The following is a 24259-nucleotide window of genomic DNA, read 5'->3' as shown; positions in this document are numbered from 1 at the left end:
TCCCTTTGAAGACTATAGGGCCAAAGGAAATATCCTCCGATAACAAAGAGAAAGAAGCTTTCTGAGAAACTTCTTTGTGTTCTGTGAAATCATCTCACAGAGTTACAGCTTTCCCCTCAAGAAGCCTTTCGCTAAGACAGTTCTTGTGGAATTGGCTAAGTAATATTTGGAAGCCCATAGAGGGCTATGGTGAAAAAGGAAATATCCTCAGATGAAATCTGGAAAGAAGTTTTCTGAGAAACTGCTTAGTGTTCTGTTAATTCATCTCACAGAGTTACAGCTGTATTTCGTGGATCTCTTTGCTAGCCTTATTTCTGTGGAATCTGAGAACAGATATTTCGGATCCCTTTGAAGACTATAGGGCCAAAGGAAATATCCTCCGATAACAAAGAGAAAGAAGCTTTCTGAGAAACTTCTTTGTGTTCTGTGAAATCATCTCACAGAGTTACAGCTTTCCCCTCAAGAAGCCATTCGCTAAGACAGTTCTTGTGGAATTGGCAAAGTGATATATGGAAGCCCATAGAGGGCTATGGTGAAAAAGGAAATATCCTCAGATGAAATCTGGAAAGAAGCCTTCTGAGAAACTGCTTAGTGTTCTGTTAATTCATCTCACCGAGTTACATCTGTATTTCGTGGATCTTTTTGCTAGCCTTATTTCTGTGGAATCTGAGAACAGATATTTCGGATCCCTTTGAAGACTATAGGGCCAAAGGAAATATCCTCCGATAACAAAGAGAAAGAAGTTTCTGAGAAACTTCTTTGTGTTCTGTGAAATCATCTCACAGAGTTACAGCTTTCCCCTCAAGAAGCCTTTCGCTAAGACAGTTCTTGTGGAATTGGCAAAGTGATATTTGGAAGCCCATAGAGGGCTATGGTGAAAAAGGAAATATCCTCAGATGAAATCTGGAAAGAAGCTTTCTGAGAAACTGCTTAGTGTTCTGTTAATTCATCTCACAGAGTTACATCTGTATTTCGTGGATCTCTTTGCTAGCATTATTTCTGTGGAATCTGAGTACAGATATTTCGGATCCCTTTGAAGACTATAGGGCCAAAGGAAATATCCTCCGATAACAAAGAGAAAGAAGCTTTCTGAGAAACTTCTTTGTGTTCTGTGAAATCATCTCACAGAGTTACAGCTTTGCCCTCAAGAAGCCTTTCGCTAAGACAGTTCTTGTGGAATTGGCAAAGTGATATTTGGAAGCCCTTAGAGGGCTATGGTGAGAAAGGAAATATCCTCAGATGAAATCTGGAAAGAAGCCTTCTGAGAAACTGCTTAGTGTTCTGTTAATTCATCTCACAGAGTTACATCTGTATTTCGTGGATCACTTTGCTAGCCTTATTTCTGTGGAAACTGAGAACAGATATTTCGGATCCCTTTGAAGACTATAGGGCCAAAGGAAATATCCTCCGATAACAAAGAGAAAGAAGCTTTCTGAGAAACTTCTTTGTGTTCTGTGAAATCATCTCACAGAGTTACAGCTTTCCCCTCAAGAAGCCTTTCGCTAAGACAGTTCTTGTGGAATTGGCAAAGTGATATTTGGAAGCCCATAGAGGGCTATGGTGAAAAAGGAAATATCCTCAGATGAAATCTGGAAAGAAGCTTTCTGAGAAACTGCTTAGTGTTCTGTTAATTCATCTCACAGAGTTACATCTGTATTTCGTGGATCTCTTTGCTTGCCTTATTTCTGTGGAATCTGAGAACAGATATTTCGGTTCCCTTTGAAGACTATAGGGCCAAAGGAAATATCCTCCGATAACAAAGAGAAAGAAGCTTTCTGAGAAACTTCTTTGTGTTCTGTGAAATCATCTCACAGAGTTACAGCTTTCCCCTCAAGAAGCCTTTCGCTAAGACAGTTCTTGTGGAATTGGCAAAGTGATATTTGGAAGCCCATAGAGGGCTATGGTGAAAAAGGAAATATCCTCAGATGAAATCTGGAAAGAAGCTTTCTGAGAAACTGCTTAGTGTTCTGTTAATTCATCTCACAGAGTTACATCTGTATTTCGTGGATCTCTTTGCTAGCCTTATTTCTGTGGAATCTGAGAACAGATATTTCGGATCCCTTTGAAGACTGTAGGGCCAAAGGAAATATCCTCCGATAACAAAGAGAAAGAAGCTTTCTGAGAAACTTCTTTGAGTTCTGTGAAATCATCTCACAGAGTTACAGCTTTCCCCTCAAGAAGCCTTTCGCTAAGACAGTTCTTGTGGAATTGGCAAAGTGATATTTGGAAGCCCATAGAGGGCTATGGTGAAAAAGGAAATATCCTCAGATGAAATCTGGAAAGAAGCTTTCTGAGAAACTGCTTAGTGTTCTGTTAATTCATCTCACAGAGTTACATCTGTATTTCGTGGATCTCTTTGCTAGCATTATTTCTGTGGAATCTGAGTACAGATATTTCGGATCCCTTTGAAGACTATAGGGCCAAAGGAAATATCCTCCGATAACAAAGAGAAAGAAGCTTTCTGAGAAACTTCTTTGTGTTCTGTGAAATCATCTCACAGAGTTACAGCTTTCCCCTCAAGAAGCCTTTCGCTAAGACAGTTCTTGTGGAATTGGCAAAGTGATATTTGGAAGCCCTTAGAGGGCTATGGTGAGAAAGGAAATATCCTCAGATGAAATCTGGAAAGAAGCTTTCTGAGAAACTGCTTAGTGTTCTGTGAATTCATCTCACAGAGTTACATCTGTATTTCGTGGATCTCTTTGCTAGCCTTATTTCTGTGGAATCTGAGAACAGATATTTCGGATCCCTTTGAGGACTATAGGGCCAAAGGAAATATCCTCCGATAACAAAGAGAAAGAAGCTTTCTGAGAAACTTCTTTGTGTTCTGTGAAATCATCTCACAGAGTTACAGCTTCCCCTCAAGAAGCCTTTCGCTAAGACAGTTCTTGTGAAATTGGCAAAGTGATATTTGGAAGCCCATAGAGGGCTATGGTGAAAAGGGAAATATCCTCAGATGGAATCTGGAAAGAAGCTTTCTGAGAAACTGCTTAGTGTTCTGTGAATTCATCTCAAAGAGTTACATCTGTATTTCGTGGATCTCTTTGCTAGCCTTACTTCTGTGGAATCTGAGAACAGATATTTCGGATCCCTTTGAAGACTATAGGGCCAAAGGAAATATCCTCCGATAACAAAGAGAAAGAAGCTTTCTGAGAAACTTCTTTGTGTTCTGTGAAATCATCTCACAGAGTTACAGCTTTCCCCTCAAGAAGCCTTTCGCTAAGACAGTTCTTGTGGAATTGGCAAAGTGATATTTGGAAGCCCATAGAGGGCTATGGTGAAAAAGGAAATATCCTCAGATGAAATCTGGAAAGAAGCTTTCTGAGAAACTGCTTAGTGTTCTGTTAATTCATCTCACAGAGTTACATCTGTATTTCGTGGATCGCTTTGCTAGCATTATTTCTGTGGAATCTGAGTACAGATATTTCGCATTCCTTTGAAGACTATAGGGCCAAAGGAAATATCCTCCGATAACAAAGAGAAAGAAGCTTTCTGAGAAACTTCTTTGTGTTCTGTGAAATCATCTCACAGAGTTACAGCTTTCCCCTCAAGAAGCCTTTCGCTAAGACAGTTCTTGTGGAATTGGCAAAGTGATATTTGGAAGCCCTTAGAGGGCTATGGTGAAAAAGGAAATATCCTCAGATGAAATCTGGAAAGAAGCTTTCTGAGATACTGCTTAGTGTTCTGTTAATTCATCTCACAGAGTTACAGCTGTATTTCGTGGATCTGTTTGCTAGCCTTATTTCTGTGGAATCTGAGAACAGATATTTCGGATCCCTTTGAAGACTATAGGGCCAAAGGAAATATCCTCCGATAACAAAGAGAAAGAAGCTTTCTGAGAAACTTCTTTGTGTTCTGTGAAATCATCTCACAGAGTTACAGCTTTCCCCTCAAGAAGCCATTCGCTAAGACAGTTCTTGTGGAATTGGCAAAGTGATATATGGAAGCCCATAGAGGGCTATGGTGAAAAAGGAAATATCCTCAGATGAAATCTGGAAAGAAGCTTTCTGAGAAACTGCTTAGTGTTCTGTTAATTCATCTCACAGAATTACATCTGTATTTCGTGGATCTCTTTGCTAGCCTTATTTCTGTGGAATCTGAGAACAGATATTTCGGATCCGTTTGAAGGCTATAGGGCCAAAGGAAATATCCTCCGATAACAAAGAGAAAGAAGCTTTCTGAGAAACTTCTTTGTGTTCTGGGAAATCATCTCACAGAGTTACAGCTTTCCCCTCAAGAAGCCTTTCGCTAAGACAGTTCTTGTGGAATTGGCAAAGTGATATTTGGAAGCCCATAGAGGGCTATGGTGAAAAAGGAAATATCCTCAGATGAAAACTGGAAAGAAGCTTTCTGAGAAACTGCTTAGTGTTCTGTTAATTCATCTCACAGAGTTACATCTGTATTTCGTGGATCTCTTTGCTAGCCTTATTTCTGTGGAATCTGAGAACAGATATTTCGGATCCCTTTGAAGACTATTGGGACAAAGGAAATATCCTCCGATAACAAAGAGAAAGAAGCTTTCTGAGAAACTTCTTTGTGTTCTGTGAAATCATCTCACAGAGTTACAGCTTTCCCCTCAAGAAGCCTTTCGCTAAGACAGTTCTTGTGGAATTGGCAAAGTGATATTTGGAAGCCCTTAGAGGGCTATGGAGAGAAAGGAAATATCCTCAGATGAAATCTGGAAAGAAGCTTTCTGAGAAACTGCTTAGTGTTCTGTGAATTCATCTCACAGAGTTACATCTGTATTTCGTGGATCTCTTTGCTAGCCTTATTTCTGTGGAATCTGAGAACAGATATTTCGGATCCCTTTGAGGACTATAGGGCCAAAGGAAATATCCTCCGATAACAAAGAGAAAGAAGCTTTCTGAGAAACTTCTTTGTGTTCTGTGAAATCATCTCACAGAGTTACAGCTTCCCCTCAAGAAGCCTTTCGCTAAGACAGTTCTTGTGAAATTGGCAAAGTGATATTTGGAAGCCCATAGAGGGCTATGGTGAAAAGGGAAATATCCTCAGATGGAATCTGGAAAGAAGCTTTCTGAGAAACTGCTTAGTGTTCTGTGAATTCATCTCAAAGAGTTACATCTGTATTTCGTGGATCTCTTTGCTAGCCTTACTTCTGTGGAATCTGAGAACAGATATTTCGGATCCCTTTGAAGACTATAGGGCCAAAGGAAATATCCTCCGATAACAAAGAGAAAGAAGCTTTCTGAGAAACTTCTTTGTGTTCTGTGAAATCATCTCACAGAGTTACAGCTTTCCCCTCAAGAAGCCTTTCGCTAAGACAGTTCTTGTGGAATTGGCAAAGTGATATTTGGAAGCCCATAGAGGGCTATGGTGAAAAAGGAAATATCCTTAGATGAAATCTGGAAAGAAGCTTTCTGAGAAACTGCTTAGTGTTCTGTTAATTCATCTCACAGAGTTACATCTGTATTTCGTGGATCGCTTTGCTAGCATTATTTCTGTGGAATCTGAGTACAGATATTTCGGATCCCTTTGAAGACTATAGGGCCAAAGGAAATATCCTCCGATAACAAAGAGAAAGAAGCTTTCTGAGAAACTTCTTTGTGTTCTGTGAAATCATCTCACAGAGTTACAGCTTTCCCCTCAAGAAGCCTTTCGCTAAGACAGTTCTTGTGGAATTGGCAAAGTGATATTTGGAAGCCCTTAGAGGGCTATGGTGAAAAAGGAAATATCCTCAGATGAAATCTGGAAAGAAGCTTTCTGAGAAACTGCTTAGTGTTCTGTGAATTCATCTCACAGAGTTACATCTGTATTTCGTGGATCTCTTTGCTAGCCTTACTTCTGTGGAATCTGAGAACAGATATTTCGGATCCCTTTGAAGACTATAGGGCCAAAGGAAATATCCTCCGATAACAAAGAGAAAGAAGCTTTCTGAGAAACTTCTTTGTGTTCTGTGAAATCATCTCACAGAGTTACAGCTTTCCCCTCAAGAAGCCTTTCGCTAAGACAGTTCTTGTGGAATTGGCAAAGTGATATTTGGAAGCCCATAGAGGGCTATGTTGAAAAAGGAAATATCCTCAGATGAAATCTGGAAAGAAGCTTTCTGAGAAACTGCTTAGTGTTCTGTTAATTCATCTCACAGAGTTACATCTGTATTTCGTCGATCGCTTTGCTAGCATTATTTCTGTGGAATCTGAGTACAGATATTTCGGATCCCTTTGAAGACTATAGGGCCAAAGGAAATATCCTCCGATAACAAAGAGAAAGAAGCTTTCTGAGAAACTTCTTTGTGTTCTGTGAAATCATCTCACAGAGTTACAGCTTTCCCCTCAAGAAGCCTTTCGCTAAGACAGTTCTTGTGGAATTGGCAAAGTGATATTTGGAAGCCCTTAGAGGGCTATGGTGAAAAAGGAAATATCCTCAGATGAAATCTGGAAAGAAGCTTTCTGAGAAACTGCTTAGTGTTCTGTGAATTCATCTCACAGAGTTACATCTGTATTTCGTGGATCTCTTTGCTAGCCTTATTTCTGTGGAATCTGAGAACAGATATTTCGGATCCCTTTGAAGACTATAGGGCCAAAGGAAATATCCTCCGATAACAAAGAGAAACAAGCTTTCTGAGAAACTTCTTTGTGTTCTGTGAAATCATCTCACAGAGTTACAGCTTTCCCCTCAAGAAGCCTTTCGCTAAGACAGTTCTTGTGGAATTGGCAAAGTGATATTTGGAAGCCCATAGAGGGCTATGGTGAAAAAGGAAATATCCTCAGATGAAATCTGGAAAGAAGCTTTCTGAGAAACTGCTTAGTGTTCTGTTAATTCATCTCACAGAGTTACATCTGTATTTCGTGGATCTCTTTGCTAGCCTTATTTCTGTGGAATCTGAGAACAGATATTTCGGATCCCTTTGAAGACTATAGGGCCAAAGGAAATATCCTCCGATAACAAAGAGAAAGAAGCTTTCTGAGAAACTTCTTTGTGTTCTGTGAAATCATCTCACAGAGTTACAGCTTTCCCCTCAAGAAGCCTTCCGCTAAGACAGTTCTTGTGGAATTGGCAAAGTGATATTTGGAAGCCCATAGAGGGCTATGGTGAAAAAGGAAATATCCTCAGATGAAATCTGGAAAGAAGCTTTCTGAGAAACTGCTTAGTGTTCTGTTAATTCATCTCACAGAGTTACATCTGTATTTCGTGGATCTCTTTGCTAGCCTTATTTCTGTGGAATCTGAGAACAGATATTTCGGTTCCCTTTGAAGAATATAGGGCCAAAGGAAATATCCTCCGATAACAAAGAGAAAGAAGCTTTCTGAGAAACTTCTTTGTGTTCTGTGAAATCATCTCACAGAGTTACAGCTTTCCCCTCAAGAAGCCTTTCGCTAAGACAGTTCTTGTGGAATTGGCAAAGTGATATTTGGAAGCCCATAGAGGGCTATGGTGAAAAAGGAAATATCCTCAGATGAAATCTGGAAAGAAGCTTTCTGAGAAACTGCTTAGTGTTCTGTTAATTCATCTCACAGAGTTACATCTGTATTTCGTGGATCTCTTTGCTAGTCTTATTTCTGAGGAATCTGAGAACAGATATTTCGGATCCCTTTGAAGACTATAGGGCCAAAGGAAATATCCTCCGATAACAAAGAGAAAGAAGCTTTCTGAGAAACTTCTTTGTGTTCTGTGAAATCATCCCACAGAGTTACAGCTTTCCCCTCAAGAAGCCTTTCGCTAAGACAGTTCTTGTGGAATTGGCAAAGTGATATTTGGAAGCCCATAGAGGGCTATGGTGAAAAAGGAAATATCCTCAGATGAAATCTGGAAAGAAGCATTCTGAGAAACTGCTTAGTTTTCTGTTAATTCATCTCACAGAGTTACATCTGTATTTCTTGGATCTCTTTGCTAGCATTATTTCTGTAGAATCTGAGTAGAGATATTTCGGATCCCTTTGAAGACTATAGGGCCAAAGGAAATATCCTCCGATAACAAAGAGAAAGAAGCTTTCTGAGAAACTTCTTTGTGTTCTGTGAAATCATCTCACATAGATACAGCTTTCCCCTCAAGAAGCCTTTCGCTAAGACAGTTGTTGTGTAATTGGCAAAGAGATATTTGGAAGCCCATAGAGGGCTACGGTGAAAAAGGAAATATCCTCAGATGAAATCTGGAAAGAAGCTTTCTGAGAAACTCCTTAGTGTTCTGTGAATTCATCTCACAGAGTTATATCTGTATTTCGTGGATCTCTTTGCTAGCCTTATTTCTGTGGAATCTGAGAACAGATATTTCGGATCCCTTTGAAGACAATAGGGCCAAAGGAAATATCCTCCGATAACAAAGAGAAAGAAGCTTTCTGAGAAACTTCTTTGTGTTCTGTGAAATCATCTCACAGAGTTACAGCTTTCCCCTCAAGAAGCCTTTCGCTAAGACAGTTCTTGTGGAATTGGCTAAGTAATATTTGGAAGCCCATAGAGGGCTATGGTGAAAAAGGAAATATCCTCAGATGAAACCTGGAAAGAAGCTTTCTGAGAAACTGCTTAGTGTTCTGTTAATTCATCTCACAGAGTTACAGCTGTATTTCGTGGATCTGTTTGCTAGCCTTATTTCTGTGGAATCTGAGAACAGATATTTCGGATCCCTTTGAAGACTATAGGGCCAAAGGAAATATCCTCCGATAACAAAGAGAAAGAAGCTTTCTGAGAAACTTCTTTGTGTTCTGTGAAATCATCTCACAGAGTTACAGCTTTCCCCTCAAGAAGCCATTCGCTAAGACAGTTCTTGTGGAATTGGCAAAGTGATATATGGAAGCCCATAGAGGGCTATGGTGAAAAAGGAAATATCCTCAGATGAAATCTGGAAAGAAGCTTTCTGAGAAACTGCTTAGTGTTCTGTTAATTCATCTCACAGAATTACATCTGTATTTCGTGGATCTCTTTGCTAGCCTTATTTCTGTGGAATCTGAGAACAGATATTTCGGATCCGTTTGAAGGCTATAGGGCCAAAGGAAATATCCTCCGATAACAAAGAGAAAGAAGCTTTCTGAGAAACTTCTTTGTGTTCTGGGAAATCATCTCACAGAGTTACAGCTTTCCCCTCAAGAAGCCTTTCGCTAAGACAGTTCTTGTGGAATTGGCAAAGTGATATTTGGAAGCCCATAGAGGGCTATGGTGAAAAAGGAAATATCCTCAGATGAAAACTGGAAAGAAGCTTTCTGAGAAACTGCTTAGTGTTCTGTTAATTCATCTCACAGAGTTACATCTGTATTTCGTGGATCTCTTTGCTAGCCTTATTTCTGTGGAATCTGAGAACAGATATTTCGGTTCCCTTTGAAGAATATAGGGCCAAAGGAAATATCCTCCGATAACAAAGAGAAAGAAGCTTTCTGAGAAACTTCTTTGTGTTCTGTGAAATCATCTCACAGAGTTACAGCTTTCCCCTCAAGAAGCCTTTCGCTAAGACAGTTCTTGTGGAATTGGCAAAGTGATATTTGGAAGCCCATAGAGGGCTATGGTGAAAAAGGAAATATCCTCAGAAGAAATCTGGAAAGAAGCTTTCTGAGAAACTGCTTAGTGTTCTGTTAATTCATCTCACAGAGTTACATCTGTATTTCGTGGATCTCTTTGCTAGCCTTATTTCTGTGGAATCTGAGAACAGATATTTCGGATCCCTTTGAAGACTATAGGGCCAAAGGAAATATCCTCCGATAACAAAGAGAAAGAAGCTTTCTGAGAAACTTCTTTGTGTTCTGTGAAATCATCTCACAGAGTTACAGCTTTCCCCTCAAGAAGCCTTTCGCTAAGACAGTTCTTGTGGAATTGGAAAAGTGATATTTGGAAGCCCATAGAGGGCTATGGTGAAAAAGGAAATATCCTCAGATGAAATCTGGAAAGAAGCTTTCTGAGAAACTGCTTAGTGTTCTGTTAATTCATCTCACAGAGTTACATCTGTATTTCGTGGATCGCTTTGCTAGCATTATTTCTGTGGAATCTGAGTACAGATATTTCGCATTCCTTTGAAGACTATAGGGCCAAAGGAAATATCCTCCGATAACAAAGAGAAAGAAGCTTTCTGAGAAACTTCTTTGTGTTCTGTGAAATCATCTCACAGAGTTACAGCTTTCCCCTCAAGAAGCCTTTCGCTAAGACAGTTCTTGTGGAATTGGCAAAGTGATATTTGGAAGCCCTTAGAGGGCTATGGTGAAAAAGGAAATATCCTCAGATGAAATCTGGAAAGAAGCTTTCTGAGAAACTGCTTAGTGTTCTGTGAATTCATCTCACAGAGTTACATCTGTATTTCGTGGATCTCTTTGCTAGCCTTATTTCTGTGGAATCTGAGAACAGATATTTCGGATCCCTTTGAGGACTATAGGGCCAAAGGAAATATCCTCCGATAACAAAGAGAAAGAAGCTTTCTGAGAAACTTCTTTGTGTTCTGTGAAATCATCTCACAGAGTTACAGCTTCCCCTCAAGAAGCCTTTCGCTAAGACAGTTCTTGTGAAATTGGCAAAGTGATATTTGGAAGCCCATAGAGGGCTATGGTGAAAAGGGAAATATCCTCAGATGGAATCTGGAAAGAAGCTTTCTGAGAAACTGCTTAGTGTTCTGTGAATTCATCTCAAAGAGTTACATCTGTATTTCGTGGATCTCTTTGCTAGCCTTACTTCTGTGGAATCTGAGAACAGATATTTCGGATCCCTTTGAAGACTATAGGGCCAAAGGAAATATCCTCCGATAACAAAGAGAAAGAAGCTTTCTGAGAAACTTCTTTGTGTTCTGTGAAATCATCTCACAGAGTTACAGCTTTCCCCTCAAGAAGCCTTTCGCTAAGACAGTTCTTGTGGAATTGGCAAAGTGATATTTGGAAGCCCATAGAGGGCTATGGTGAAAAAGGAAATATCCTCAGATGAAATCTGGAAAGAAGCTTTCTGAGAAACTGCTTAGTGTTCTGTTAATTCATCTCACAGAGTTACATCTGTATTTCGTGGATCGCTTTGCTAGCATTATTTCTGTGGAATCTGAGTACAGATATTTCGGATCCCTTTGAAGACTATAGGGCCAAAGGAAATATCCTCCGATAACAAAGAGAAAGAAGCTTTCTGAGAAACTTCTTTGTGTTCTGTGAAATCATCTCACAGAGTTACAGCTTTCCCCTCAAGAAGCCTTTCGCTAAGACAGTTCTTGTGGAATTGGCAAAGTGATATTTGGAAGCCCTTAGAGGGCTATGGTGAAAAAGGAAATATCCTCAGATGAAATCTGGAAAGAAGCTTTCTGAGAAACTGCTTAGTGTTCTGTGAATTCATCTCACAGAATTACATGTGTATTTCGTGGATCTCTTTGCTAGCCTTATTTCTGTGGAATCTGAGAACAGATATTTCGGATCCCTTTGAAGACTATAGGGCCAAAGGAAATATCCTCCGATAACAAAGAGAAACAAGCTTTCTGAGAAACTTCTTTGTGTTCTGTGAAATCATCTCACAGAGTTACAGCTTTCCCCTCAAGAAGCCTTTCGCTAAGACAGTTCTTGTGGAATTGGCAAAGTGATATTTGGAAGCCCATAGAGGGCTATGGTGAAAAAGGAAATATCCTCAGATGAAATCTGGAAAGAAGCTTTCTGAGAAACTGCTTAGTGTTCTGTTAATTCATCTCACAGAGTTACATCTGTATTTCGTGGATCTCTTTGCTAGCCTTATTTCTGTGGAATCTGAGAACAGATATTTCGGATCCCTTTGAAGACTATAGGGCCAAAGGAAATATCCTCCGATAAGAAAGAGAAAGAAGCTTTCTGAGAAACTTCTTTGTGTTCTGTGAAATCATCTCACAGAGTTACAGCTTTCCCCTCAAGAAGCCTTCCGCTAAGACAGTTCTTGTGGAATTGGCAAAGTGATATTTGGAAGCCCATAGAGGGCTATGGTGAAAAAGGAAATATCCTCAGATGAAATCTGGAAAGAAGCTTTCTGAGAAACTGCTTAGTGTTCTGTTAATTCATCTCACAGAGTTACATCTGTATTTCGTGGATCTCTTTGCTAGCCTTATTTCTGTGGAATCTGAGAACAGATATTTCGGTTCCCTTTGAAGAATATAGGGCCAAAGGAAATATCCTCCGATAACAAAGAGAAAGAAGCTTTCTGAGAAACTTCTTTGTGTTCTGTGAAATCATCTCACAGAGTTACAGCTTTCCCCTCAAGAAGCCTTTCGCTAAGACAGTTCTTGTGGAATTGGCAAAGTGATATTTGGAAGCCCATAGAGGGCTATGGTGAAAAAGGAAATATCCTCAGATGAAATCTGGAAAGAAGCTTTCTGAGAAACTGCTTAGTTTTCTGTTAATTCATCTCACAGAGTTACATCTGTATTTCTTGGATCTCTTTGCTAGCCTTACTTCTGTGGAATCTGAGAACAGATATTTCGGATCCCTTTGAAGACTATAGGGCCAAAGGAAATATCCTCCGATAACAAAGAGAAAGAAGCTTTCTGAGAAACTTCTTTGTGTTCTGTGAAATCATCTCACAGAGTTACAGCTTTCCCCTCAAGAAGCCTTTCGCTAAGACAGTTCTTGTGGAATTGGCAAAGTGATATTTGGAAGCCCATAGAGGGCTATGGTGAAAAAGGAAATATCCTCAGATGAAATCTGGAAAGAAGCTTTCTGAGAAACTGCTTAGTTTTCTGTTAATTCATCTCACAGAGTTACATCTGTATTTCGTGGATCTCTTTGCTAGCATTATTTCTGTGGAATCTGAGTACAGATATTTCGGATCCCTTTGAAGACTATAGGGCCAAAGGAAATATCCTCCGATAACAAAGAGAAAGAAGCTTTCTGAGAAACTTCTTTGTGTTCTGTGAAATCATCTCACATAGATACAGCTTTCCCCTCAAGAAGCCTTTCGCTAAGACAGTTGTTGTGTAATTGGCAAAGAGATATTTGGAAGCCCATAGAGGGCTACGGTGAAAAAGGAAATATCCTCAGATGAAATCTGGAAAGAAGCTTTCTGAGAAACTCCTTAGTGTTCTGTGAATTCATCTCACAGAGTTATATCTGTATTTCGTGGATCTCTTTGCTAGCCTTATTTCTGTGGAATCTGAGAACAGATATTTCGGATCCCTTTGAAGACAATAGGGCCAAAGGAAATATCCTCCGATAACAAAGAGAAAGAAGCTTTCTGAGAAACTTCTTTGTGTTCTGTGAAATCATCTCACAGAGTTACAGCTTTCCCCTCAAGAAGCCTTTCGCTAAGACAGTTCTTGTGGAATTGGCTAAGTAATATTTGGAAGCCCATAGAGGGCTATGGTGAAAAAGGAAATATCCTCAGATGAAACCTGGAAAGAAGCTTTCTGAGAAACTGCTTAGTGTTCTGTTAATTCATCTCACAGAGTTACAGCTGTATTTCGTGGATCTGTTTGCTAGCCTTATTTCTGTGGAATCTGAGAACAGATATTTCGGATCCCTTTGAAGACTATAGGGCCAAAGGAAATATCCTCCGATAACAAAGAGAAAGAAGCTTTCTGAGAAACTTCTTTGTGTTCTGTGAAATCATCTCACAGAGTTACAGCTTTCCCCTCAAGAAGCCATTCGCTAAGACAGTTCTTGTGGAATTGGCAAAGTGATATATGGAAGCCCATAGAGGGCTATGGTGAAAAAGGAAATATCCTCAGATGAAATCTGGAAAGAAGCTTTCTGAGAAACTGCTTAGTGTTCTGTTAATTCATCTCACAGAATTACATCTGTATTTCGTGGATCTCTTTGCTAGCCTTATTTCTGTGGAATCTGAGAACAGATATTTCGGATCCGTTTGAAGGCTATAGGGCCAAAGGAAATATCCTCCGATAACAAAGAGAAAGAAGCTTTCTGAGAAACTTCTTTGTGTTCTGGGAAATCATCTCACAGAGTTACAGCTTTCCCCTCAAGAAGCCTTTCGCTAAGACAGTTCTTGTGGAATTGGCAAAGTGATATTTGGAAGCCCATAGAGGGCTATGGTGAAAAAGGAAATATCCTCAGATGAAAACTGGAAAGAAGCTTTCTGAGAAACTGCTTAGTGTTCTGTTAATTCATCTCACAGAGTTACATCTGTATTTCGTGGATCTCTTTGCTAGCCTTATTTCTGTGGAATCTGAGAACAGATATTTCGGATCCCTTTGAAGACTATTGGGACAAAGGAAATATCCTCCGATAACAAAGAGAAAGAAGCTTTCTGAGAAACTTCTTTGTGTTCTGTGAAATCATCTCACAGAGTTACAGCTTTCCCCTCAAGAAGCCTTTCGCTAAGACAGTTCTTGTGGAATTGGCAAAGTGATATTTGGAAGCCCTTAGAGGGCTATGGAGAGAAAGGAAATATCCTCAGATGAAATCTGGAAAGAAGCTTTCTGAGAAACTGCTTAGTGTTCTGTGAATTCATCTCACAGAGTTACATCTGTATTTCGTGGATCTCTTTGCTAGCCTTATTTCTGTGGAATCTGAGAACAGATATTTCGGATCCCTTTGAGGACTATAGGGCCAAAGGAAATATCCTCCGATAACAAAGAGAAAGAAGCTTTCTGAGAAACTTCTTTGTGTTCTGTGAAATCATCTCACAGAGTTACAGCTTCCCCTCAAGAAGCCTTTCGCTAAGACAGTTCTTGTGAAATTGGCAAAGTGATATTTGGAAGCCCATAGAGGGCTATGGTGAAAAGGGAAATATCCTCAGATGGAATCTGGAAAGAAGCTTTCTGAGAAACTGCTTAGTGTTCTGTGAATTCATCTCAAAGAGTTACATCTGTATTTCGTGGATCTCTTTGCTAGCCTTACTTCTGTGGAATCTGAGAACAGATATTTCGGATCCCTTTGAAGACTATAGGGCCAAAGGAAATATCCTCCGATAACAAAGAGAAAGAAGCTTTCTGAGAAACTTCTTTGTGTTCTGTGAAATCATCTCACAGAGTTACAGCTTTCCCCTCAAGAAGCCTTTCGCTAAGACAGTTCTTGTGGAATTGGCAAAGTGATATTTGGAAGCCCATAGAGGGCTATGGTGAAAAAGGAAATATCCTTAGATGAAATCTGGAAAGAAGCTTTCTGAGAAACTGCTTAGTGTTCTGTTAATTCATCTCACAGAGTTACATCTGTATTTCGTGGATCGCTTTGCTAGCATTATTTCTGTGGAATCTGAGTACAGATATTTCGGATCCCTTTGAAGACTATAGGGCCAAAGGAAATATCCTCCGATAACAAAGAGAAAGAAGCTTTCTGAGAAACTTCTTTGTGTTCTGTGAAATCATCTCACAGAGTTACAGCTTTCCCCTCAAGAAGCCTTTCGCTAAGACAGTTCTTGTGGAATTGGCAAAGTGATATTTGGAAGCCCTTAGAGGGCTATGGTGAAAAAGGAAATATCCTCAGATGAAATCTGGAAAGAAGCTTTCTGAGAAACTGCTTAGTGTTCTGTGAATTCATCTCACAGAGTTACATCTGTATTTCGTGGATCTCTTTGCTAGCCTTATTTCTGTGGAATCTGAGAACAGATATTTCGGATCCCTTTGAGGACTATAGGGCCAAAGGAAATATCCTCCGATAACAAAGAGAAAGAAGCTTTCTGAGAAACTTCTTTGTGTTCTGTGAAATCATCTCACAGAGTTACAGCTTCCCCTCAAGAAGCCTTTCGCTAAGACAGTTCTTGTGAAATTGGCAAAGTGATATTTGGAAGCCCATAGAGGGCTACGGTGAAAAGGGAAATATCCTCAGATGGAATCTGGAAAGAAGCTTTCTGAGAAACTGCTTAGTGTTCTGTGAATTCATCTCAAAGAGTTACATCTGTATTTCGTGGATCTCTTTGCTAGCCTTACTTCTGTGGAATCTGAGAACAGATATTTCGGATCCCTTTGAAGACTATAGGGCCAAAGGAAATATCCTCCGATAACAAAGAGAAAGAAGCTTTCTGAGAAACTTCTTTGTGTTCTGTGAAATCATCTCACAGAGTTACAGCTTTCCCCTCAAGAAGCCTTTCGCTAAGACAGTTCTTGTGGAATTGGCAAAGTGATATTTGGAAGCCCATAGAGGGCTATGGTGAAAAAGGAAATATCCTCAGATGAAATCTGGAAAGAAGCTTTCTGAGAAACTGCTTAGTGTTCTGTTAATTCATCTCACAGAGTTACATCTGTATTTCGTCGATCGCTTTGCTAGCATTATTTCTGTGGAATCTGAGTACAGATATTTCGGATCCCTTTGAAGACTATAGGGCCAAAGGAAATATCCTCCGATAACAAAGAGAAAGAAGCTTTCTGAGAAACTTCTTTGTGTTCTGTGAAATCATCTCACAGAGTTACAGCTTTCCCCTCAAGAAGCCTTTCGCTAAGACAGTTCTTGTGGAATTGGCAAAGTGATATTTGGAAGCCCTTAGAGGGCTATGGTGAAAAAGGAAATATCCTCAGATGAAATCTGGAAAGAAGCTTTCTGAGAAACTGCTTAGTGTTCTGTGAATTCATCTCACAGAGTTACATCTGTATTTCGTGGATCTCTTTGCTAGCCTTATTTCTGTGGAATCTGAGAACAGATATTTCGGATCCCTTTGAAGACTATAGGGCCAAAGGAAATATCCTCCGATAACAAAGAGAAACAAGCTTTCTGAGAAACTTCTTTGTGTTCTGTGAAATCATCTCACAGAGTTACAGCTTTCCCCTCAAGAAGCCTTTCGCTAAGACAGTTCTTGTGGAATTGGCAAAGTGATATTTGGAAGCCCATAGAGGGCTATGGTGAAAAAGGAAATATCCTCAGATGAAATCTGGAAAGAAGCTTTCTGAGAAACTGCTTAGTGTTCTGTTAATTCATCTCACAGAGTTACATCTGTATTTCGTGGATCTCTTTGCTAGCCTTATTTCTGTGGAATCTGAGAACAGATATTTCGGATCCCTTTGAAGACTATAGGGCCAAAGGAAATATCCTCCGATAACAAAGAGAAAGAAGCTTTCTGAGAAACTTCTTTGTGTTCTGTGAAATCATCTCACAGAGTTACAGCTTTCCCCTCAAGAAGCCTTCCGCTAAGACAGTTCTTGTGGAATTGGCAAAGTGATATTTGGAAGCCCATAGAGGGCTATGGTGAAAAAGGAAATATCCTCAGATGAAATCTGGAAAGAAGCTTTCTGAGAAACTGCTTAGTGTTCTGTTAATTCATCTCACAGAGTTACATCTGTATTTCGTGGATCTCTTTGCTAGCCTTATTTCTGTGGAATCTGAGAACAGATATTTCGGTTCCCTTTGAAGAATATAGGGCCAAAGGAAATATCCTCCGATAACAAAGAGAAAGAAGCTTTCTGAGAAACTTCTTTGTGTTCTGTGAAATCATCTCACAGAGTTACAGCTTTCCCCTCAAGAAGCCTTTCGCTAAGACAGTTCTTGTGGAATTGGCAAAGTGATATTTGGAAGCCCATAGAGGGCTATGGTGAAAAAGGAAATATCCTCAGATGAAATCTGGAAAGAAGCTTTCTGAGAAACTGCTTAGTGTTCTGTTAATTCATCTCACAGAGTTACATCTGTATTTCGTGGATCTCTTTGCTAGTCTTATTTCTGAGGAATCTGAGAACAGATATTTCGGATCCCTTTGAAGACTATAGGGCCAAAGGAAATATCCTCCGATAACAAAGAGAAAGAAGCTTTCTGAGAAACTTCTTTGTGTTCTGTGAAATCATCCCACAGAGTTACAGCTTTCCCCTCAAGAAGCCTTTCGCTAAGACAGTTCTTGTGGAATTGGCAAAGTGATATTTGGAAGCCCATAGAGGGCTATGGTGAAAAAGGAAATATCCTCAGATGAAATCTGGAAAGAAGCATTCTGAGAAACTGCTTAGTTTTCTGTTAATTCATCTCACAGAGTTACATCTGTATTTCTTGGATCTCTTTGCTAGCATTATTTCTGTGGAATCTGAGTAGAGATATTTCGGATCCCTTTGAAGACTATAGGGCCAAAGGAAATATCCTCCGATAACAAAGAGAAAGAAGCTTTCTGAGAAACTTCTTTGTGTTCTGTGAAATCATCTCACATAGATACAGCTTTCCCCTCAAGAAGCCTTTCGCTAAGACAGTTGTTGTGTAATTGGCAAAGAGATATTTGGAAGCCCATAGAGGGCTACGGTGAAAAAGGAAATATCCTCAGATGAAATCTGGAAAGAAGCTTTCTGAGAAACTCCTTAGTGTTCTGTGAATTCATCTCACAGAGTTATATCTGTATTTCGTGGATCTCTTTGCTAGCCTTATTTCTGTGGAATCTGAGAACAGATATTTCGGATCCCTTTGAAGACAATAGGGCCAAAGGAAATATCCTCCGATAACAAAGAGAAAGAAGCTTTCTGAGAAACTTCTTTGTGTTCTGTGAAATCATCTCACAGAGTTACAGCTTTCCCCTCAAGAAGCCTTTCGCTAAGACAGTTCTTGTGGAATTGGCTAAGTAATATTTGGAAGCCCATAGAGGGCTATGGTGAAAAAGGAAATATCCTCAGATGAAACCTGGAAAGAAGCTTTCTGAGAAACTGCTTAGTGTTCTGTTAATTCATCTCACAGAGTTACAGCTGTATTTCGTGGATCTGTTTGCTAGCCTTATTTCTGTGGAATCTGAGAACAGATATTTCGGATCCCTTTGAAGACTATAGGGCCAAAGGAAATATCCTCCGATAACAAAGAGAAAGAAGCTTTCTGAGAAACTTCTTTGTGTTCTGTGAAATCATCTCACAGAGTTACAGCTTTCCCCTCAAGAAGCCATTCGCTAAGACAGTTCTTGTGGAATTGGCAAAGTGATATATGGAAGCCCATAGAGGGCTATGGTGAAAAAGGAAATATCCTCAGATGAAATCTGGAAAGAAGCTTTCTGAGAAACTGCTTAGTGTTCTGTTAATTCATCTCACAGAATTACATCTGTATTTCGTGGATCTCTTTGCTAGCCTTATTTCTGTGGAATCTGAGAACAGATATTTCGGATCCGTTTGAAGGCTATAGGGCCAAAGGAAATATCCTCCGATAACAAAGAGAAAGAAGCTTTCTGAGAAACTTCTTTGTGTTCTGGGAAATCATCTCACAGAGTTACAGCTTTCCCCTCAAGAAGCCTTTCGCTAAGACAGTTCTTGTGGAATTGGCAAAGTGATATTTGGAAGCCCATAGAGGGCTATGGTGAAAAAGGAAATATCCTCAGATGAAAACTGGAAAGAAGCTTTCTGAGAAACTGCTTAGTGTTCTGTTAATTCATCTCACAGAGTTACATCTGTATTTCGTGGATCTCTTTGCTAGCCTTATTTCTGTGGAATCTGAGAACAGATATTTCGGTTCCCTTTGAAGAATATAGGGCCAAAGGAAATATCCTCCGATAACAAAGAGAAAGAAGCTTTCTGAGAAACTTCTTTGTGTTCTGTGAAATCATCTCACAGAGTTACAGCTTTCCCCTCAAGAAGCCTTTCGCTAAGACAGTTCTTGTGGAATTGGCAAAGTGATATTTGGAAGCCCATAGAGGGCTATGGTGAAAAAGGAAATATCCTCAGAAGAAATCTGGAAAGAAGCTTTCTGAGAAACTGCTTAGTGTTCTGTTAATTCATCTCACAGAGTTACATCTGTATTTCGTGGATCTCTTTGCTAGCCTTATTTCTGTGGAATCTGAGAACAGATATTTCGGATCCCTTTGAAGACTATAGGGCCAAAGGAAATATCCTCCGATAACAAAGAGAAAGAAGCTTTCTGAGAAACTTCTTTGTGTTCTGTGAAATCATCTCACAGAGTTACAGCTTTCCCCTCAAGAAGCCTTTCGCTAAGACAGTTCTTGTGGAATTGGCAAAGTGATATTTGGAAGCCCATAGAGGGCTATGGTGAAAAAGGAAATATCCTCAGATGAAATCTGGAAAGAAGCTTTCTGAGAAACTGCTTAGTGTTCTGTTAATTCATCTCACAGAGTTACATCTGTATTTCTTGGATCTCTTTGCTAGCATTATTTCTGTGGAATCTGAGAACAGATATTTCGGATCCGTTTGAAGGCTATAGGGCCAAAGGAAATATCCTCCGATAACAAAGAGAAAGAAGCTTTCTGAGAAACTTCTTTGTGTTCTGGGAAATCATCTCACAGAGTTATATCTGTATTTCGTGGATCTCTTTGCTAGCCTTATTTCTGTGGAATCTGAGAACAGATATTTCGGATCCCTTTGAAGACAATAGGGCCAAAGGAAATATCCTCCGATAACAAAGAGAAAGAAGCTTTCTGAGAAACTTCTTTGTGTTCTGTGAAATCATCTCACAGAGTTACAGCTTTCCCCTCAAGAAGCCTTTCGCTAAGACAGTTCTTGTGGAATTGGCAAAGTGATATTTGGAAGCCCATAGAGGGCTATGGTGAAAAAGGAAATATCCTCAGATGAAATCTGGAAAGAAGCTTTCTGAGAAACTGCTTAGTGTTCTGTTAATTCATCTCACAGAGTTGCAGCTGTATTTCGTGGATCTGTTTGCTAGCCTTATTTCTGTGGAATCTGAGAACAGATAATTCGGATCCCTTTGAAGACTATAGGGCCAAAGGAAATATCCTCCGATAACAAAGAGAAAGAAGCTTTCTGAGAAACTTCTTTGTGTTCTGTGAAATCATCTCACAGAGTTACAGCTTTCCCCTCAAGAAGCCATTCGCTAAGACAGTTCTTGTGGAATTGGCAAAGTGATATATGGAAGCCCATAGAGGGCTATGGTGAAAAAGGAAATATCCTCAGATGAAATCTGGAAAGAAGCTTTCTGAGAAACTGCTTAGTGTTCTGTTAATTCATCTCACAGAATTACATCTGTATTTCGTGGATCTCTTTGCTAGCCTTATTTCTGTGGAATCTGAGAACAGATATTTCGGATCCGTTTGAAGGCTATAGGGCCAAAGGAAATATCCTCCGATAACAAAGAGAAAGAAGCTTTCTGAGAAACTTCTTTGTGTTCTGGGAAATCATCTCACAGAGTTACAGCTTTCCCCCCAAGAAGCCTTTCGCTAAGACAGTTCTTGTGGAATTGGCAAAGTGATATTTGGAAGCCCATAGAGGGCTATGGTGAAAAAGGAAATATCCTCAGATGAAAACTGGAAAGAAGCTTTCTGAGAAACTGCTTAGTGTTCTGTTAATTCATCTCACAGAGTTACATCTGTATTTCGTGGATCTCTTTGCTAGCCTTATTTCTGTGGAATCTGAGAACAGATATTTCGGATCCCTTTGAAGACTATAGGGCCAAAGGAAATATCCTCCGATAACAAAGAGAAAGAAGCTTTCTGAGAAACTTCTTTGTGTTCTGTGAAATCATCTCACAGAGTTACAGCTTTCCCCTCAAGAAGCCTTTCGCTAAGACAGTTCTTGTGGAATTGGCAAAGTGATATTTGGAAGCCCATAGAGGGCTATGGTGAAAAAGGAAATATCCTCAGATGAAATCTGGAAAGAAGCTTTCTGAGAAACTGCTTAGTGTTCTGTTAATTCATCTCACAGAGTTACATCTGTATTTCGTGGATCTCTTTGCTAGCCTTATTTCTGTGGAATCTGAGAACAGATATTTCGGATCCCTTTGAAGACTATAGGGCCAAAGGAAATATCCTCCGATAACAAAGAGAAAGAAGCTTTCTGAGAAACTTCTTTGTGTTCTGTGAAATAATCTCACAGAGTTACAGCTTTCCCCTCAAGAAGCCTTTCGCTAAGACAGTTCTTGTGGAATTGGCAAAGTGATATTTGGAAGCCCATAGAGGGCTATGGTGAAAAAGGAAATATCCTCAGATGAAATCTGGAAAGAAGCTTTCTGAGAAACTGCTTAGTGTTCTGTTAATTCATCTCACAGAGTTACATGTGTATTTCGTGGATCTCTTTGCTAGCCTTATTTCTGTGGAATCTGAGAACAGATATTTCGGATCCCTTTGAAGACTATAGGGCCAAAGGAAATATCCTCCGATAACAAAGAGAAAGAAGCTTTCTGAGAAACTTCTTTGTGTTCTGTGAAATCATCTCACAGAGTTACAGCTTTCCCCTCAAGAAGCCATTCGCTAAGACAGTTCTTGTGGAATTGGCAAAGTGATATATGGAAGCCCATAGAGGGCTATGGTGAAAAAGGAAATATCCTCAGATGAAATCTGGAAAGAAGCTTTCTGAGAAACTGCTTAGTGTTCTGTTAATTCATCTCACAGAGTTACATCTGTATTTCGTGGATCTCTTTGCTAGCCTTATTTCTGTGGAATCTGAGAACAGATATTTCGGATCCCTTTGAAGACTATAGGGCCAAAGGAAATATCCTCCGATAACAAAGAGAAAGAAGCTTTCTGAGAACCTTCTTTGTGTTCTGTGAAATCATCTCACAGAGTTACAGCTTTCCCCTCAAGAAGCCTTTCGCTAAGACAGTTCTTGTGGAATTGGCAAAGTGATATTTGGAAGCCAATAGAGGGCTATGGTGAAAAAGGAAATATCCTCAGATGAAATCTGGAAAGAAGCTTTCTGAGAAACTGCTTAGTGTTCTGTTAATTCATCTCACAGAGTTACATCTGTATTTCGTGGATCTCTTTGCTAGCATTATTTCTGTGGAATCTGAGTACAGATATTTCGGATCCCTTTGAAGACTATAGGGCCAAAGGAAATATCCTCCGATAACAAAGAGAAAGAAGCTTTCTGAGAAACTTCTTTGTGTTCTGTGAAATCATCTCACAGAGTTACAGCTTTCCCCTCAAGAAGCCTTTCGCTAAGACAGTTCTTGTGGAATTGGCAAAGTGATATTTGGAAGCCCTTAGAGGGCTATGGTGAGAAAGGAAATATCCTCAGATGAAATCTGGAAAGAAGCTTTCTGAGAAACTGCTTAGTGTTCTGTTAATTCATCTCACAGAGTTACATCTGTATTTCGTGGATCTCTTTGCTAGCCTTATATCTGTGGAATCTGAGAACAGATATTTCGGATCCCTTTGAAGACTATAGGGCCAAAGGAAATATCCTCCGATAACAAAGAGAAAGAAGCTTTCTGAGAAACTTCTTTGTGTTCTGTGAAATCATCTCACAGAGTTACAGCTTTCCCCTCAAGAAGCCTTTCGCTAAGACAGTTCTTGTGGAATTGGCAAAGTGATATTTGGAAGCCCATAGAGGGCTATGGTGAAAAAGGAAATATCCTCAGATGAAATCTGGAAAGAAGCTTTCTGAGAAACTGCTTAGTGTTCTGTTAATTCATCTCACATAGTTACATCTGTATTTCGAGGATCTCTTTGCTAGCCTTATTTCTGTGGAATCTGAGAACAGATATTTCGGATCCCTTTGAAGACTATAGGGCCAAAGGAAATATCCTCCGATAACAAAGAGAAAGAAGCTTTCTGAGAAACTTCTTTGTGTTCTGTGAAATCATCTCACAGAGTTACAGCTTTCCCCTCAAGAAGCCTTCCGCTAAGACAGTTCTTGTGGAATTTCAAAGTGATATTTGGAAGCCCATAGAGGTCTATGGTGAAAAAGGAAATATCCTCAGATGAAATCTGGAAGGAAGCTTTCTGAGAAACTGCTTAGTGTTCTGTTAATTCATCTCACAGAGTTACATCTGTATTTCGTGGATCTTTTTACTAGCCTTATTTCTGTGGAATCTGAGAACAGATATTTCGGATCCCTTTGAAGACTATAGGGCCAAAGGAAATATCCTCCGATAACAAAGAGAAAGAAGCTTTCTGAGAAACTTCTTTGTGTTCTGTGAAATCATCTCACAGAGTTACAGCTTTCCCCTCAAGAAGCCTTTCGCTAAGACAGTTCTTGTGGAATTGGCAAAGTGATATTTGGAAGCCCATAGAGGGCTATGGTGAAAAGGGAAATATCCTCAGATGAAATCTGGAAAGAAGCTTTCTGAGAAACTGCTTAGTGTTCTGTAAATTCATCTCACAGAATTACATCTGTATTTCGTGGATCTCTTTGCTAGCCTTATTTCTGTGGAATCTGAGAACAGATATTTCGGATCCGTTTGAAGGCTATAGGGCCAAAGGAAATATCCTCCGATAACAAAGAGAAAGAAGCTTTCTGAGAAACTTCTTTGTGTTCTGTGAAATCATCTCACAGAGTTACAGCTTTCCCCTCAAGAAGCCTTTCGCTAAGACAGTTCTTGTGGAATTGGCAAAGTGATATTTGGAAGCCCATAGAGGGCTATGGTGAAAAAGGAAATATCCTCAGATGAAAACTGGAAAGAAGCTTTCTGAGAAACTGCTTAGTGTTCTGTTAATTCATCTCACAGAGTTACATCTGTATTTCGTGGATCTCTTTGCTAGCCTTATTTCTGTGGAATCTGAGAACAGATATTTCGGATCCCTTTGAAGACTATAGGGCCAAAGGAAATATCCTCCGATAACAAAGAGAAAGAAGCTTTCTGAGAAACTTCTTTGTGTTCTGT

Source organism: Macaca nemestrina, chromosome 1 (genome assembly GCF_043159975.1).
Source record: "Macaca nemestrina isolate mMacNem1 chromosome 1, mMacNem.hap1, whole genome shotgun sequence".
Lineage (NCBI taxonomy): Eukaryota > Metazoa > Chordata > Mammalia > Primates > Cercopithecidae > Macaca > Macaca nemestrina.
This window is presented reverse-complemented; position numbering follows the sequence as displayed.